The 18,670-nt window shown below is 43.3% G+C and overlaps 1 long non-coding RNA gene across 1 annotated transcript in view; it reads right to left on the bottom strand.

The window, feature by feature from the left end:
- LOC140722316 (uncharacterized) overlaps positions 1 to 18,342 on the bottom strand; it is a 72,321-nt gene extending 53,979 nt beyond the window's left edge. The window contains exon 1 of the long non-coding RNA XR_012097580.1: positions 18,178 to 18,342. This is a non-coding gene — a long non-coding RNA (uncharacterized lncRNA). The remainder of the gene's footprint in view (positions 1 to 18,177) is intronic.
- Between the last annotated feature and the right edge of the window lie 328 nt (positions 18,343 to 18,670).

Below are 18,670 nucleotides of genomic sequence, written 5' to 3'. Positions count from 1 at the left end.
CGTCCAAAATTGGGGCCTACGTCCGGGGCTTTGAACAAAATTGTGTGGGAGATTCTTTGAATTGATTGGCGTACATTCCCTTATTTAGATTTGGTTGTGTGGAAAAACAGCAGAAATAGAGTTTGAGGTTACTATGTTTATGGTGGATCCAACCCCTGATGGTTTGGATGAGGCTAAGAGGGATGTACAGATGGGAATTGCTCGTAAGCTAAAGATTAAATTGACTACTCGCAAGTGGAGGGCTCAGGTACAGATGTTAATAACACAGCATTATGCAGCCGAGGGGAAATTCAAAGATGAGGCGTAGAGATGTTTGTTGAGGGTAAAGCACTTACTGAGGCTGAAGTTCAGCTTCAGGCAGACAAAATGCACTATGAACATGAGTTCTGAGTAAAGAAAAATCAAAACAAAAAAAACTGGCGGCTGCGGAAGCAAACCAGAAGAGAGAGGAGCAAAATAAAAATACGGAAATTGTGACTTTAAAGGAGACAGCTCTCACAGAAGAGGAGGTTCAGAGAGAGTCAGTAGGATATTATCCTAGAGGTGGGGTGTTGATGAGGAATGGAGACCACCTACTGTGCTTGCAGATGAGGATCGGGTTATTGAACATCAAGTGGTGGTCCCGGAAGTTACAGGACTGAAATTTTAAACGTGGCTCATAGTATGTCTTTAGGTGAACACTTTGAAGTGGAAAAGCCAGTAAATGGAATTGCGAAGGAATTCTACCGAACTAATTTAAGGAAGGATGTTGTGAACTTCTGCAGGACTTGCCATACCTGTCAGCGTTCAGTAAAACGTAATCAGGTAATCCCAAAAGAATCATTTAGGCTGATACCTGTTTTTGGTGAACTATTTTCCAAGGTCATAGTGGATTGTGTGGGCCCATTGCAAAGGACTGCAGCTGGCTACGTGTATCTGTTAACCATCATATGGGCTGTGTATCTGTTCCATGGAATGCTGCCCCTCTGGAACATCAAGGTAAAAGCACTTAACAAATTCGCCATACTAGTAGGTCTGCCTAAAGAAATCCAATCTGACCAGGGTAGTAACTTTACATCGAGAACATTCCAGGGGATAGTTAATGAGTTAAGAGTTAAGCGTATTGTGTCACCTTTCACCTTACTCAGAGAGCAATGGTCAGTTCGGAATGTAAATGTGATCAAGTGTTATCATGACTCCGACCCTGCACCAGTGAGCACTGTCATGACAACGGAGGAGATTGTCGTGTCTAGTACGGGAACACCAAATCACTTTACTGAAGTCCCTGTAGTTTTCAGAAGACTCAGAAAGCATAATGTTTTGACAAATATTGATGTGAAAATTCAGCATTTGCAGTCAAAGCAGCAAAAAAAAAACTGAATATTTTAATTAACTGACCTAAAGGTTTATTCCGTGATGTTCTAAGACCATGTATGACGCGTGCATGACATCACTGTAAAGTCAGCCCAGCCCATTAGAAAGCATCCCTACAGAATGAACTTCGAGGAAAGCAAGCTGGTGGAAAAAGAAATTGAGTACATGCTAGCAGCTGGTATTATTCGGCGATCTACCTCAGAGTGGGCAGCACCTTGTATACCTGTACCGAAATCGGACGGTAGCCTGAGATTCTGTACAGACTACAGGAAAGTCAATGCCATCACAAAGACAGATGCTGATCCTATCCCGAGAGTAGATGATTACATTGATAAAGTCGGGACGGTTACGTACCTGACAGAATATTGACTTGCTGAAAGGATATTGGTGTGTTCCTTTGACTGAAAGGGCTAGAGAAATCTCAGCGCTTGTCACACCTCCAGGGCTGTATGAAAATAATGCTTTACTTTTCGGAATGAAAAATACTCCAGGAACATTTCAAAGGATGATTAACTCGCTAATTAGAGAGTTAGAAAACACAGGGTCTTATTCCGATGATTTACTGGTCTGGAGTGACACGTGGGACGTGCACCCTCTGGCTGTGGGAAAATGTTAGAGCAACTGTAAACTATATTGTGCTACAATCCCATACTCAGAGCACCTGACTTTTCCAAAACATTCTCCATAGCAACAGATGCTTGTGACGAGGGTGCTGAAGCAGTATTATTGCAAAAGTTGCGGATGACATTGAACTCCCAGTGGCTTATTTCTCAAAGAAACTTAATGTACTCCAGAAAATATATTGCAATGCGGAAAAAGAGTTACTGTCAATTATTCTGTCTCTGCAAAATTCGAAGTTAAAATTGTCCTGCCCAGAAACCACTGAGAGTTTACACAGATCATAATCCGTTAGTATTTCTGGCTAATATGAAAAATAAGAACAGAAGGTTGGTAAACTGAAGTCTGATATTGCAAGAATATGATCTAGAAATTAGACATGTCAAAGGTATGGACAAAATTATAGCCTATTGTTTATCTAGATGTTAAGATTGAAACTCTACTCGCTTTGCTAGGTTATTTGATAATTACTCATGTATTGTTTTAAACTCTGTAATACACATATAACCTGAAATTCTCCTCCGAAAGTATTTCTTAAAAGGAGGAGGTGTTTGGGGTCACCCTAGTGTGGAAAGGGGTCCAGAAGAGACCCTATGAATTGTGCTGCTATTAGGAGAGAGGGGGAGTCGTCCAGTGGGCGAGGGGGGTGTGAAGGAGAGGGATAGGGAGAGGTAGGGGGAGAGGGGGAGCGAGAGAGAGAAAGAGATAGAGATAGAGAGTCTGAGAGAGAGACTGAAACTGCTCGAAAGATTGATGTTATGGTTCCTCTGCAGAGTGTTCACCTTTCACAAGGTTACTTGCCTGCTTGTACGGTTTCTGCAGAAAGTGATGTGAGGAGCAGGTTGATGGACAGCTGATGTCCAGCATGTGGAGATAAGAAGCAGATCCGCTGGGCCACAGACAGACAAACTACGAGACACACACTGTGTCGGACACTGAACGTGCTTTGTGCACTCACTTAAAGGTGGGGTTTTGGAGGATCGATTGGGGAAATCGCCCAGTGACTCACAGTGTGAAAAGTGCGACCGGTGGGGAATTATTTGTGTGTCCACCCTTGCCTGTGTGATAGTTCCACAACTGAAAAACGGTCGTACGTATGATGTTCATAGTGGGTGACTACAACACGATTTCAGAAGACAACAGGTTAATCGACGGCATCACCTCTCACCTCTCTCTCTCTCTCTCTCTCTCTCTCCCTTTCTATCTATCTCCATCTCAGCAATGTTACACAACTAAATACCATGAACTGAATTGAACTCTCTTCATCATCGTAAGATTATATCCAATTACCCGTGGGTTTGAAAGAGCCTGGTTTTGTTCCAGGCTTACATATATATCTATATCTGTATCATTGCCAACCCGTTTGATATATTTGTTTTTTTATTACTATAATGTGTAATTTACTAAGTAAAATTATTAGTTTATAGCAATACCACTCTCCAGTGTTTTCCATTTCTGCTGGTTCTTTAACCCCGTCCCTGTGGACACGTCCAAAATTGGGGCCTACGTCCGGGGCTTTGAACAAAGTTGGGTGGGGGATTCTATGAATTGTTTGGCGTACAATCACTTATTTTGATTTGGTTGTGTGGAAAATTGCTCCTAAGCTAAAGATTAAATTGACCACTCGCACGTGGAGGGCTCAGGAACAGCTGTTAATAACACAGTATTATGCAGCCGAGGGGAAATTCAAATCTGAGGCTTGGAGATGTTTGCTGAGGGTAAAGCACTTACAGAGGCTGAGGTTCAGCTCCAGGCAGATAAAATGCAGTAGGAACAGCTGTTCCGAGTAAAAAAAAAACATAATAACTGGTGGCTGCGGAAGCAAAAAGGAAGAGAGAGGAGCAAAATTAAAATCCGGAAATTGTGACTTTAAAGGAGACAGCTCTCACAGAAGAGGAGATTCAGAGAGAGTCAGTGGGATATTATCTTAGAGGTGTGTTGTTGATGAGGAATTGAGACCACCTACTGTGCTTGCAGATGAGGATCGGTCTATTGAACATCAAGTGGTGGTCCCGGAAGTTTACAGGGTTGAAATTTTAAAAGTGGCTCATAGTATATCTTTAGGTGAACACTTTGAATTGGAAAAGCCAGTAAATGGAATTGTGAAGGAATTCTGCCGACCTAATTTAAGGAAGGATTTTGTGAACTTGTGTAGGACTTGCCATACCTGTCAGCGTGCAGGAAAACCTAACCAGGTGATCCTAAACACACCATTTAGGCTGATACCTGTTTTTGGTGAACTATTTTCCAGGGTTATAGTGGATAGTCTGGGCCCATTGCCAAAGACTGCAGCTGGCTACGAGTATATGTTAACCATCATATGTGCAGTGTCTAGGTTCCATGGAATGGTGCCCCTCTGGAACATCAAGGTAAAAGCACTTATCAAATTCTCCACACTGGTAGGTCTACAATAAGAAATGCAATCTGACCAGGGCAGTAACTTTACATCGAGAACATTCCGGGGGTTAGTTAAGGAGTTGAGAGTTAAGCGTATTATGTCACCTTTGAACTTACTCAGAGAGCAATGGACAGGTCAGAATGTAAATGTGATCAAGTGTTATCATGACTCCGACCCTGCACCAGTGAGCACTGTCATGACAACGGAGGAGATCGTCGTGTCTAGTACTAGAACACCAAATCACTTTACTGAACTCCCTGTAGTTTTCAGAAGACTCAGAATGCATAATGTTTTGATAAATATTGATGTGAAAATTCAGCATTTGCAGTCAAAGCAGCAAAAAAGCGGAATATTTTAATTAACTGACCTCAAGGTTTATTCCGTGATATTCTAAGGCCGTGCACGACGCGTGCATGACATCACTGGAAAGTCAGCCCAGCCCATTAAAAAGCATCCCTACAGAATGAAATTTGAGAAAAGCAAGCTGGTGGAAAAAGAAATTGAGTACTTGCTAGAGTGGGCAGCGCCTTGTATATCTGTACCTAAATCGGACGGTAGCATGAGATTCTGTACTGACTACAGGAAAGTCAATGCCATCACAAATACAGATGCTGATCCTATCCCGAGAGTAGACGAATACATTGATAAAGTCGGGACGGTTACGTACCTTACAGAAAATTGACTTGCTGAAAGGATATTGGTGTGTTCCTTTGACTGAAAGGGCTAGAGAAATCTCAGCACTTGTCACACCTCCAGGGCTGTATGAAAATAATGCTTTACGTTTCGGAATGAAAAATGTTCCAGGAACATTTCAAAGTATGATTAACTCGCTAATTAGAGGGTTAGAAAACAGAGGGTCTTATTCCGATGATTTACTGGTCTGGAGTGACACGTGGGACGTGCACCCTCTGGCTGTGGGAAACTGTAGAGCAACTGTAAATTATATTGTGCTGTAATCCCATACTCAGAGCACTTGACTTTTCCAAAACATTCTCCATAGCAACAGATGCTAGTGACGAGGGTGCTGGAGCAGTATTATTGCAAAAAGGTGCGGATGACATTGAACACCCAGTGGCTTATTTCTCCAGTAAATTTAATGTACTCCAGAAAATATATTCCACTGTGGAAAAAGAGTTACTGTCACTTATTCCGTCTCTGCAAAATTTTGAAGTTATGATTTGTCCTTCCCAGAAACCACGGATAGTTTACACATATCATAATCCATTAGTATTTCTGGCTAATATGAAAAATAAGAACAGAAGGTTGCTGAATTGGAGTCTGATATTGCAAGAATATGATCTAGAAATTAGACATGTCAAAGATACGGACAACATTATAGCTATTGTTTATCTAAATGTTAAGTTTGGAACTCTACCCTTATTACGCGGTTATTTGATAATTATCATGTATTGTTTTAATCTGTGTAATACACATATAACCTGAAATTCTCCTCCGTAAGAATTTCTTAAAAGGAGGAGGTGTTAGGCGTCACCCCAGTTTGGAAAGGGGTGACGAAGAGACCCTATGAACTGTGTTGCTATTAGGAGAGAGGGGGGGAGGCGTCCACCGCAATCAGAGAGGGAGAGAGACAGAGAGAGAGAGACTGAAACTGCTGGAAAGTTTGATGTTATGGTTCCTCTGCTGATTGTTCACCTTTCACAAGGTTACTTGCCTGCTTGTACGGTTTCTGCAGAAAGTGATGGGAGGAGCAGGTTGATGGACAGCTGATGTCCAGCATGTGGAGATAAGAAGCAGATCCGCTGGGCCACAGACAGACACACCACGAGACACACACTGTGTCGGACACTGAACGAGCTTTGTGCACCCAGGTGAAGGTGGGGGTTTGGAGGATCGATTCGGGGTAATCGATCAGTGGCTCACTGTGCGAAAAGTGCGACCGGTGGGGAATTATTTGTGTGTCCACCCTTGCCTGTGTGATAAATCCACCACTGAAGAACGGTTGTACGTATCATGGTGATAGTCGGTGACCACAACAGGACTTCACAAGACAACGGGATAATCGACGGCATCACCTCTCAACTCTCTCTCCCTCTCTCTCTCTCTCTCTATCTCAGCAACGTTACTCAACTAAATACCACGGACTGAATTGAACTCAGTTCATCATCGTAAGATTATATCCAATTACCCCTGGGTTTGTAAGAGCCTGCTTTTATTCCACACACACACACACACACAGATATATATATCTGTATCATTGCCAACCTGTTTGATATATTTGTTTTTATATTACTGTACTGTGTAGTTTATTAATAAACATTATTAGATTATAGCAATAACAGACTCCAAAGTGTTTTCCATTTCAGCTGATTATTTAACCCAGTCCCTTTGGACGCGTCCAAAATTGGGGCCTACGTCCGGGGCTTTGAACAAAATTGTGTGGGGGATTCTTTGAATTGATTAGCTTACATTCCCTTATTTTGATTTGGTTGTGTGGTAAAACAGCAGAAATGGATTTTGAGGTTTCTTTGTTTATGCTGGGACCAACACCTGATGCTTTGACTGAGGCTAAGAGTGATGTACTGATGGGAATTGCTCATAAGCTAAAGATTAAATTGACCACTCGCACGTGGTGGGCTCAGGTACAGATGTTAATAACACATCATTATGCAACCGCGGGGAAATTCAAAGAGGAGGGGTGGAGATGTTTGTTGAGGGTAAAGCACTTACTGAGGCTGAGGTTCGGCTTCAGGCAGGTAAAATGCAGTATGAACATGAGTTCTGAGTAAAGAAAAATCAAAACAAATAAAACTGGCGGCTGCGGAAGCAAACCAGAAGAGAGAGGAGCAAAATAAAAATACGGAAATTGTGACTTTAGAGGAGACAGCTCTCACAGAAGAGGAGGTTCAGTGAGAGTCAGTAGGATATTATCCTAGAGGTAGGGTGTTGATGAGGAATGGAGACCACCTACTGTGCTTGCAGATGAGGATCGGTCTATTGAACATCAAGTGGTGGTCCCGGAAGTTACAGGACTGAAATTTTAAACGTGGCTCATAGTATGTCTTTAGGCGAACACTTTGAAGTGGAAAAGCCAGTAAATGGAATTGTGAAGGAATTTTACCGAACTAATTTAAGGAAGGATGTTGTGAACTTCTGCAGGACTTGCCATACCTGTCAGCGTTCAGTAAAAATAATCAGGTGATCCCAAAAGAACCATTTAGGCTGATACCTGTTTTTGGTGAACTATTTTCCAGGGTTTGTGGTGGATTGTGTGGGCCCATTGCCAAAGACTGCAGCTGGCTACGAGTATCTTTTAACCATCATATGTGCTGTGTCCAGGTTCCATGGCATGGTGCCCCTCTGGAACATCAAGGTAATAGCACTTATCAAATTCTCCACACAGTTAGTTCTACCTGAGGAAATCCAATCTGACCAGGGTAGAAACGATACATCGAGGACAATCCAGGGGATAGTTAAGGAGTTGAGAGTTAAGCGTATTTTGTCACCTTTGACCTTACTCAGAGAGCAATGTTCAGGTCAGAATGTAAGTGTGATCACGTGTTATCATGACTCCGATCCTGCACCAGTGAGCACTGTCATGACAACGGAGGAGATTGTCGTGTCTAGTACAGGAATACCAAATCATTTTACTGAACTCCCTGTATTTTTCACAAGACTGAGAAAGTCTGATGTTTTGAAAAATATTGATAGGAAAATTCAACATTTGTACTCAAAGCAGCAAAAACTACTGAAGATTTTAATTAACCGGCATAAAGGTTTATTCAATGATATTCTAAGACCGTGCACGACGCGGTGCATGACATCACAGTAAAGTCAGCCCAGCCCATTAAAAAGCATCCCTACAGAATGAACTTTGAGAAAAGCAAGCTTGTGGAAAATGAAATTGAGTACATGCTTGCAGCTGGTATTATTCGGCGATCTACCTCAGACTGGGCAGCGCCTTGAATACTTGTACCGAAATCGGACGGTAGCATGAGATTCTGTACTGAATACAGGAAAGTCAATGCCAACACAAAGACAGATGCTGATCCTATCCCGAGAGTAGATGATTACGTTGATAAAGTGGGGACGGCTACGTACCTGACAGAATATTGACTTCCTGAAAGGATATTGGTCTGTTCATTTGAATGAAAGGGCTAGAGAAATATCAGCACACGTCACACCTCCAGGGCTGTATGAAAATAATAATTTACCTTTCGAAATGAAAAATGCTACAGGAACATTTCAAAGGATGATTAACTCGCTAATTAGAGGGTTAGAAAGCACAGGGTCTTATTCCGATGATTTACTGGTCTGGAGTGACACGTGGGACGAGCACCCGGCGGCTGTGGGAAAATTGTTTGACGAACTGTAAACTATATTGTGTTATAATCCCAATGCTAAGAGCATCTGACTTTTCCAAACCATAGTCCATAGCAACAGATGCTAGTGACGAGGGTGCTGGAGCAGTATTATTGCAAGAAGGTGCGGATGACATTGAACACCCAGTGGCTTATTTCACCAAGAAATTTAATGTACACCAGAAAATATATTCCACTGTGGAAAAAGAGTTACTGTCCCTTATTCTGTCTTTCCAAAATTTCAAAGTTAAGATTTGACCTGCCCAGAAACCACGGTTCGTTTACGCAGATCATAATCCCTTAGTATTTCTGTCTAATATGAAATATATGAACAGAAGGTTGTTGAACTGGAGTTTGTTATTGCAAGAATATGATCTAGAAATTAGACATGAAAAAGGTACGGACAACATTACAGCTGATTGTTTATCTAGAAGTTAAGTTTGAAACCCTACCCGTTTTACTAGGTTGTTTGATAATTAGTCGTGTATTCTTTTAAACACTGTAATACACATATAACCTGAAATGCTCCTCCGTAAGAATTTCTTAAAAGGAGGAGGTGTTCGGGGTCAACCTAGTTAGGACCCTAGGGGACCAGAAGAGACTCTGTGAACGGTGGTGCTATTAGGAGAGAGAGAGTGAGGCGTCCAGCGCAATGAGAGAGAGAGAGAGAGAGAGAGAGAGAGAGAGAGAGAGAGAGAGAGAGAGAGAGAGAGAGAGAGAGACTGAAACTGCTCGAAAGATTGATGTTATGGTTCCTCAGCTGATTGTTCACCTTTCACAAGGTTACTTGCCTGCTTGTACGGTTTCTGCAGAAAGTGATGGGAGGAGCAGGTTGATGGACAGCTGATGTCCAGCATGTGGAGATAAGAAGCAGATCCGCTGGGCTAGAGACAGACACACGAGACACACACTGTGTCGGACACTGAACGAGCTTTGTGCACCCACGTGAAGGTGGGGATTTGGAGGATCGATTCGGGATAATCGATCAGTAGCTCACATTGCCAAAAGTGCGAGCGGTGGGGAATTACTTGTGTGTCCACCCTTGCCTGTGTGATAATTCCACCACTGCAGAATGGTCGTACGTATGATGGTCATAGTCGGTGACCACAACAGGAATTCAGAAGACAGCGGGATAACTGACAGCAGCATATCTATCTCTCTCTCTCTCTCTCTCTCCCCCCCCCCCCGTTACTCAACTAAATACCACGGACTGAATTGAACTCTCTTCATCATCGCAACATTATATCCAATTACCCCTGGGTTTGAAAGAGCCTGGTTTTGTTCCACACATGCATATATATCTATATCTGTATCATTGCCAACCCGTTTGATGTATTTGTTTTTATATTACTATACTGCGTAGTTTACTAATAAACATTATTATTTTATAGCAATACCAGAGTCCAGAGTGTTTTCCATTTCTGTTGGTTCTTTAACTCAGTCCCTGTGGACGCGTCCAAAATTAGGGCCTACGTCCGGGGCTTTGAACAGAATTGTGTGGGGGATTCTTTGAATTGGTTGGCGTACATTCCCTTATTTTGATGTGGTTGTGTGAAAAAACAGCAAAAATGGAGTTTGTGGTTATTATGTTTATGGTGGATCCAACCCCTGATGCTTTGGATGAGGCTAAGAGGGATGTACTGATGGGAATTGATCGCAAGCTAAAGATTAAATTGACCACTCGCATGTGGAGGGCTCAGGTTCAGCTGTTAATAACACATCATTATGCAGCCGAGGGGAAATTCAAAGAGGAGGCGTGGAGATGTTTGTTGAGGGTAAAGCACTTACTGAGGCTGAGGTTCAGCTTCAGGCAGATAAAATGCACTATGAACATGAGTTCCGAGTAAAGAAAAAAACAAAATGGCAGCTGAGGAAGCAAAAAGGGAGAGGAGCAAAATAAAAATCCGGAAATTGTGACTTTAAAGGAGACAGCTCTCACAGAACAGGAGTTTCAGAGAGAGTCAGTAGGATATTATGTCAGAGGTGGGGTGTTGATGAGGAATGGAGACCACCTACTGTGCTTGCAGATGAGGATCGGTCTATTGAACATCAAGTGGTGGTCCCGGAAGTTTACAGGGCTGAAATTTTAAACGTGGCTCATAGTATGGCTTCAGGTGAACACTCTGAAGTGGAAAATCCAATAAATGGAATTGTGAAGGAATTCTCCCGACCTCATTTAAGGAACGATGTTGTGAACTTGTGCAGGACTGGCCATACCCGTCAGCGTGCAGGAAATCCTAATCAGATGATCCCAAAAGCACCATCTTGGCTGATACCTGTTTTTGGTGAACTATTTTCCGGGGTCATAGTGGATTGTGCGGGCTCATTGCCAAACACGGCAGCTGGCTACGAGTATCTGTTAACCATCAAATGTGCTGTGTCTCGGTTCCAATGAATGGTGCCCCTCCGGAACATCAACGTAAAAGCACTTAACAAATTCTCCATACTAGTCGGTTTACCTAAAAAAATCCAATCTAAACAGGGTAGTAACTTTATATCGAGAACATTCCAGGGGATAGTTAAGGAGTTGAGAGTTAAGCGTATTATGTCACCTTTGACCTTACTCAGAGAGCAATGGTCAGGTCAGAATGTAAATGTGATCAAGTGTTATCATGACTCCGATCCTGCATCAGTGAGCACTGTCATGACAACGGAGGAGTTTGTCGTGTCTAGTACTAGAAGACAAAATAATTTTACCGAACTCCCTGTAGTTTTCAGAAGACTCAGAGAGTATGATGTTTTGAAAAATATTGCTGGGAAAATTCAGCATTTGCAGTCAAAGCAGCAAAAATGCTGAATATTTTAATTAACTGACCTAAAGGTTTATTCCGTGATATTCTAAGACCGTGCACGACGCGTGCGTGACATCACTGTAAAGTCAGCCCAGCCCATTAAAAAGCATCCCTACAGAATGAAATTTGAGAAAAGCAAGCTGGTGGAAAAAGAAATTGAGTACATGCTAGCAGCTGGTATTATTTGGCGACCTACCTCAGAGTGAGCAGCGCCTTGTATACTTGTACCGAAATTGGACGGTAGCATGAGATTCTGTACTGACTACAGGAAAGTCAATGCCATCACAAAGACAGATGCTGATCCTATCCCGAGAGTAGATGATTACATTGATAAAGTGGGGACGGCTACGTACCTTACAGAATATTGACTTGCTGAAAGGATATTGGTGTGTTCCTTTGAATGAAATGTCTAGGGAAATCTCAGCCTTTGTCTCACCTTCAGGGCTGTATGAATATAATGTTTTACCTTTCGGAATGAAATATATTCCAGGAACATCTCAAAGGATGATTGACTCGGTAATTAGAGGCTTAGAAAACACAGGGGCATACATATATTGATGTTTTAGTGGTCTGTCGTGACACATGGGAAGAGCACCCTCTGGCTGTGGGAATATTGTTTGAACAACTGTAAATTATATTGTGTTATAATCCCATATTCAGAGCACCAGACTATTCCAAATCATTCTCTATAGCAACAGATGCTAGTGACCTGACTTTCGGAGCAGTATTATTGCAAAAATGTGCGGATGACATTGAACAACTAGTGGCTTATTTCTCCAAGAAATATAATGTACACCAGAAAAAAAACTATTCCACTATGGAAAAAGAGTTACTGCCACTTATTCTATCTTTGCAACATTTCGAAGTTTATATTTGTCCTGCCCAGAATCCACTAATGGTTTACACAGATCATAATCCTTCAGTATTTCTGGCTAATATAAAAAATAAGAACAGAAGGGTTTTGAATTGTAGTCTCATATTGCTAGAATATGACATCGAAATTAGACATGTCAAAGGTACTGACAACATTATAGCCGATTGTTTATCTAGATGTTAAGTTTGAAACTGTACTCGTTTTACTCTGTTATCTGATGATTACTCATGTATTGTTTTGCACATATAACCTGAAATTTTTCCCTCCGTAAGAATTTATTAAAATGAGGGGGTGTTGTGGGTCACCCTAGTATGGAAAGGGGTCCAGAAGAGACTCTATGAACGGTGGTGCTTTTAAGAGAGGGGGGGGGGGAGTCGTCCAGAGCAATAGAGAGAGAGAGAGAGAGGGAGAGAGACAGAGAGGGAGAGAGAGAGAGAGAGAGAGAGAGAGTGAGAGAGAGAGAGAGAGAGAGAGAGAGAGAGAGAGAGAGAGAGAGAGAGAGAGACTGAAAGTGCTCGAAAGATTGATGTTATGGTTCCTCATCTGATGGTTCAACTTTCACAAGGTTACTTGCCTGCTTGTACGGTTTCTGCAGAAAGTGATGGGAGGATCAGTTTGATGGACAGCTGATGTCCAGCATGTGGAGATAAAAAGCAGATCCACTGTTACACACACAGACACACCACGAGACACACACTGTGTGGGACATTGAACGAACTTTGTGCACCCATGTGAAAGTCGGGTGTTGGAGGATCGATTCAGGGAAATCGATCAGTGGCTGACAATGTGAAGAGTTGCGACCAATGAAGAAAGTTCGTAAGTATCATGGTCGTAGTCGGTAACCACAACAGGACATCGGAAGACAACGGGAAGATCGACGGGATCACCTCTCAGACCCCCACTCTCTCTCTCTCTCCAACGTTACTCAACAAAATACCACGAACTGAACTAAACTGTCTTCATCATCGTAAGCTTGTATCCAATAACCCCTGGGTTTGCAAGAGCCTAGTTTTGTCCCACAGATATCTATATCTGTATCACTGCTAACCTGTTTGATATATTTGCATTTATATTACCGTATTGCGTAGTTTACTAAAAAGCATTACTAATTTATAGCAATACCAGATTCCAGTGTGTTTTGCATTTCTGCTGGTTCTTTAACCCGGTCACTGGGTACGTGACAGTAGAAATAAGTGAGTTATTAACTTCAACATTTCTGCATAACCATTTAAAGAGTTGTTCCGCATGTGCATATAACGAGAGCCGTATAACTGATCTCCTTCTACCTTGGGCCACGGACTTATCTCCTTCTCCTTGTTCACAGGTTACGGGGGGAAGGCCGTGCCGTCGGGGCTGAGGCAGAGGAGGGAAAGATCAGCCAGGATTGAATTCCGGAGCAGAGTTGATGGGGCCAGATGGCCAAATTCTGCTGCTGTGTCTTATGGGCTTATCGATAGGTGTGTGGATCTGAGACTGTGAAGGGTTATGGTCCAGATTCTCTCTCCACAGTGTAACACCCCGGGAAATGTTTCACCGCCAATCTAATGTTCTCTCTGTAGAAGCAGTGTTTGAGTTATCGGGAAAAATAACAGATGCTCTGGAATGAGAGCTGGCTTCTTTGTTTGGAGGGAGGTGAAGAGGGAAGACGCTAGAGAGAAGCGGTGGTAGGACTGGACGCATTGGAGAAATTGTAATTACATGGAGACAGGCGCCGAGATCGATGGAGGATCGATGAACTGAGCTCCAACTTGTGCACATTGACTGTTTAATTATAAGCGGCCCTTAGTATTTTTTAATCTTTCTTATCTTTACGAATCTTTCAGTTAAGACTCACAAATATAATTTCTTTAATCGTATTCAGTGTGCTGTCTGTTATTTCTGGGCATTGAGCTTTAACAGGGTAGCAAATTACACAGCATTCACACAAACCGGGTTTGGGGTGGGTGCGCCGCATCAGTCTCGCGGGTTTGGCGGGACCAGAGTGTGTCTTTCCTGGACTTACGCAGCCCAGGAAAGCAGCCGGAACCTAGGCACGTGATCGAGTGATTTTTCGAACAAAATAAATGTCCACGACATAGGTGGACTGATGACCATTAGGTCCCTGGGGTTTATCAGCTCTCAGGAGTCGAGTTTTGATCTCACAGTTGTAAATATTATCATTTCTTTTTCGCTTATTTAGTTTTCTAATGCTTTTGGAATTTATTTCCTTATGACACCTGTTGTGTCATTCATGGTATGGATTATCAACGGGCTAATGATAGATAGATAGATAGATAGATAGATAGATAGATAGATAGATAGATAGATAGATAGATAGATAGATAGATAGATAGATAGATAGATAGATAGATAGATACTTTATTCATCCCCATGGGGAAATTCAACTTTTTTTTCCAATGTCCCATACACTTGTTGTAGCAAAACTAATTACATACAATACTTAACTCAGTAAAAAATATGATATGCATCTAAATCACTATCTCAAAAAGCATTAATAATAGCTTTTAAAAAGTTCTTAAGTCCTGGCGGTTGAATTGTAAAGCCTAATGGCATTGGGGAGTATTGACCTCTTCATCCTGTCTGAGGAGCATTGCATCGATAGTAACCTGTCGCTGAAACTGCTTCTCTGTCTCTGGATGGTGCTATGTAGAGGATGTTCAGAGTTTTCCATAATTGACCGTAGCCTACTCAGCACCCTTCGCTCAGCTACCGATGTTAAACTCTCCAGTACTTTGCCCACGACAGAGCCCGCCTTCCTTACCAGCTTATTAAGACGTGAGGTGTCCCTCTTCTTAATGCTTCCTCCCCAACACGCCACCACAAAGAAAAGGGCGCTCTCCACAACTGACCTATAGAACATCTTCAGCATCTCACTACAGACATTGAATGACGCCAACCTTCTAAGGAAGTACAGCCGACTCTGTGCCTTCCTTCACAAGGCATCTGTGTTGGCAGTCCAGTCTAGCTTCTCGTCTAACTGTACTCCCAGATACTTGTAGGTCTTAACCTGCTCCACACATTCTCCATTAATGATCACTGGCTCTATATGAGGCCTAGATCTCCTAAAGTCCACCACCATCTCCTTGGTCTTGGTGATATTGAGACGCAGGTAGTTTGAGTTGCACCATATCACAAAGTCCTGTATCAGTTTCCTATACTCCTCCTCCTGTCCATTCCTGACACACCCCACTATGGCCGTGTCATCAGCGAACTTCTGCACATGGCAGGACTCCGAGTTATATTGTAAGTCTGATGTGTACAGGGTGAACAGGACCGGAGAGAGTACGGTTCCCTGTGGCGCTCCTGTGCTGCTGACCACCGTGTCAGACCTACAGTCTCCCAACCGCACATACTGAGGTCTATCTATCTATCTATCTATCTATCTATCCTCCTGTTTTCAAAAGGAATACATGTTTTAAATTTGAGCAAAAAGTTACGAAGGCGAACAGACATAAGAAAATGAGTCTGATGAAAGTTTTCAGGTCGAATCGCTAACTGTTTACGAATTTCCATAGGCGATGCCTGGCCTCCTGAGTTCCTACTGCAATTTGTGCGTGCTGCATGCAGATTTCCAGCATCTACAGATTTTCTCGCGTTTCTGAATCTTTCCTTTAGTGGATGCGACCAAAGGGGTTCACCAAAGCACTAAATTGACGGGTATATTGTTTCACATACAAAATGATGGAGGAACTCAGCAGGCCAGCCAGCAACTGTGGGAAAAATACAGTCGATAGATCGGACGAGACTCTTCGGAGAAAACAGAACTGAGGAGTAGATTTATAAGTTGGAGGGGGAGTGAGGGAAGGAGGGAAGCTCCATATGATAGGTGGATCCTGAAGGGGGAGGGATGAAGTACAGATGCTGGGAGGTTGATTGTTGAAAGAGACAGAAGGCCACGGGAAAAAGGGGGAGGAGCAGATTTTCTCTTGTTTGTAAGTTTAACTGTTTTTAAAGCTTTTCATAGTTTGCACGCGGTCCTTCAAAGACAACAAACAACTTGTGCTTCTACTCGCTCACCGGGATCATTTTAAAACCTCCCTGACACACCGCAATGCATCTTTGATCTTGAATAAACCAATGGGAAATCCTAACCGTGGCAATGATTTCAAACAAAAAAAAACAGCAGCCGAACACATCATATCGTCGGCATAAGAGAGCCGGTGACTCCTGGATCCCTGACTCCAAAACAAAGACACCTTAACAAAAATGTTGCTTGAATGAATACTGTGAAATAAACATAAGAAGCGGCATTCTTCTCCCCGAGATCCCGCTTAAAAATTCTATCACTTCTTTGATATATTTTCCTAATCGATTCATGCAGCCAAACAGCTGAGGGGCCTTTGGCTGACTTGGGCGGTGCAGGCTGTTATCCTGTGGGGCTCAGACCTCAGAATCTCTGTGCAAGCAGCTGCCTGCCCGCAGGGCGAATTCCAACACACACATTCCTCAGGAGAGGGAGCGGCCTCTCTGCTGAAATCGGAGCAGCCGGCTCGGGAGCTTGCTGTCAATCAATACTGAAGGAACTTGGTTTAATATATTATTTAACCATTCCTTCTCCACAGTATGGCAGCAAAATCGAACTGAAATAATATTTATGTGATTTTGAATCCCAGAGTGAAGTCGTACCCGTTAGAGTTGGTGCCCGAAATGCTGAAGGTTTATCATCTTTTCATTTTCTCTTTATTTTCGTGTTCGCTGCACTGCCCTGATTCCTTCAGGTTGTTACAGTCAAGGGTGCTAATGGGGACAAGGTCCCTCTGCCTATTAAATGCTCCCAATGGCGTTCACCTCAAATAGCCTCTGACAACCAAGTCCGGCTACTGACAGGAGACGGGGCAAGAGTCATAATAATTGCCGTTTCGGGCAGATATGGCTCGTCAGCCGCGGTTGACAGTTCGTCTGGAAGGAATTCTCTGATCTCAAACCTCCGCTACCTTATGGCTGAATCTACTCACGAGAAAGGATTCGATCGTAAACACAGAGGGAAAACTCCGGAGCTGAAGTTCCTAAGTTGATTTCAACCCTGACTGGCAACTCCTGAGACGCTGCCGGTGCCAAACTGTATGGATCTCTGCCGATCCTTGCTGTTCATTATGCGCGTGGAGCGGGGCAGCCTGCTACCGACATCCTCTGCTTGGGGAAGAGGTGGTCACCGCAGCTACGGTGCCACCCACCTGACACAGCTGTCGGGTCTGGCTTTGGTGGCGGTACAGAGGAGGTTCACCGGGTTGATTCCTGAGATGGGGGGAGGTGGTGGTTAGACTACGGGGAACTATTGATTCACCTGGGACTGTACTCACTGGAATTCAGAAGATTGAGAAGAGATCTGATAGGTACATATAAAAATATAACAGGGATGGAAAAATAGAGGCAGGAATGTTTTTTTTTCCCAGTGGTAGGAAAGACTAGACCGAGGATGCATAGTCTCAAGATTCGGGGAGTAGATTTAGGATGGAGATCTTCTTTCCCAGAGAGTGGAGAATTCTCCGCCCGATAAAGCAGTTGAGCATACCTCAGTAAATATATTTAAGACAAGGTTTTGATAGATTTTTGCATACTAGGGGAATTCAGGGTGATGGGGAAAAGGCAGGCAGGTGGAGATGATTTCATGGTCAGATCAGCCATGAACTTACTGAATGGCAGAGCCGGCTCGACGGGGCAGATGGCCGACTTCTGCTCCTATTACCTGTGTTCTTACTTGTTATCTTCGACCGGACCGGGTCGGACCGTGGGCTGAGGAGGAGGAGTACAGCGAACAGGGGAATCCCTGAGGGGAACAAGGTGAAACACATGCAGAAATATAAAAAGCTGCGTTAACCTTACCTCACGTCCGCCTTTATCTTCTCAGTTGATTTCTGGGCCGATCTCACAAGTTCTCTCTTTATTATTCAATCCCAGCTGTCCCCAACCTGGCGCCCAAGGGTCCATCGCATCTAATCGGTCGGGAAAGCTTGCTAGACCCCAAACGTGGGACGGACGTCCTCTCGTTAAAGTTGCAAGTCCCAGGCTGTGAATTCGAGCCGCCTACGCTCTGCGAGATTCGAAGCTCCGCCCAGCAGGTCCCGTCCTGCCCGGGGCAAGACGAGTTTCACCTTAAACGTCCCAGCACAGAGTCACCTGCTCATTCGGAATCAAATCAAAGCCCTTCCCCAGCTCCCTCCCACTTCAACTGTGAACAAGATATGTCAAGCCCTTTGCTAAACAATTCCATTTGCAGGGAATTCAGCAAAAACGAATCTGTAAATAAATTTCCTTGTATCTTGTTGTGTTTAATTAGAGAAGTTTGGCAATAAAATTCATGTTATTTTGCATGCTT

This window comes from Hemitrygon akajei, unplaced genomic scaffold, assembly GCF_048418815.1.
Source record: "Hemitrygon akajei unplaced genomic scaffold, sHemAka1.3 Scf000074, whole genome shotgun sequence".
NCBI lineage: Eukaryota > Metazoa > Chordata > Chondrichthyes > Myliobatiformes > Dasyatidae > Hemitrygon > Hemitrygon akajei.
Note: the sequence above shows the minus strand (reverse complement) of the source record. Positions and strands in the feature narration are given on the sequence as shown.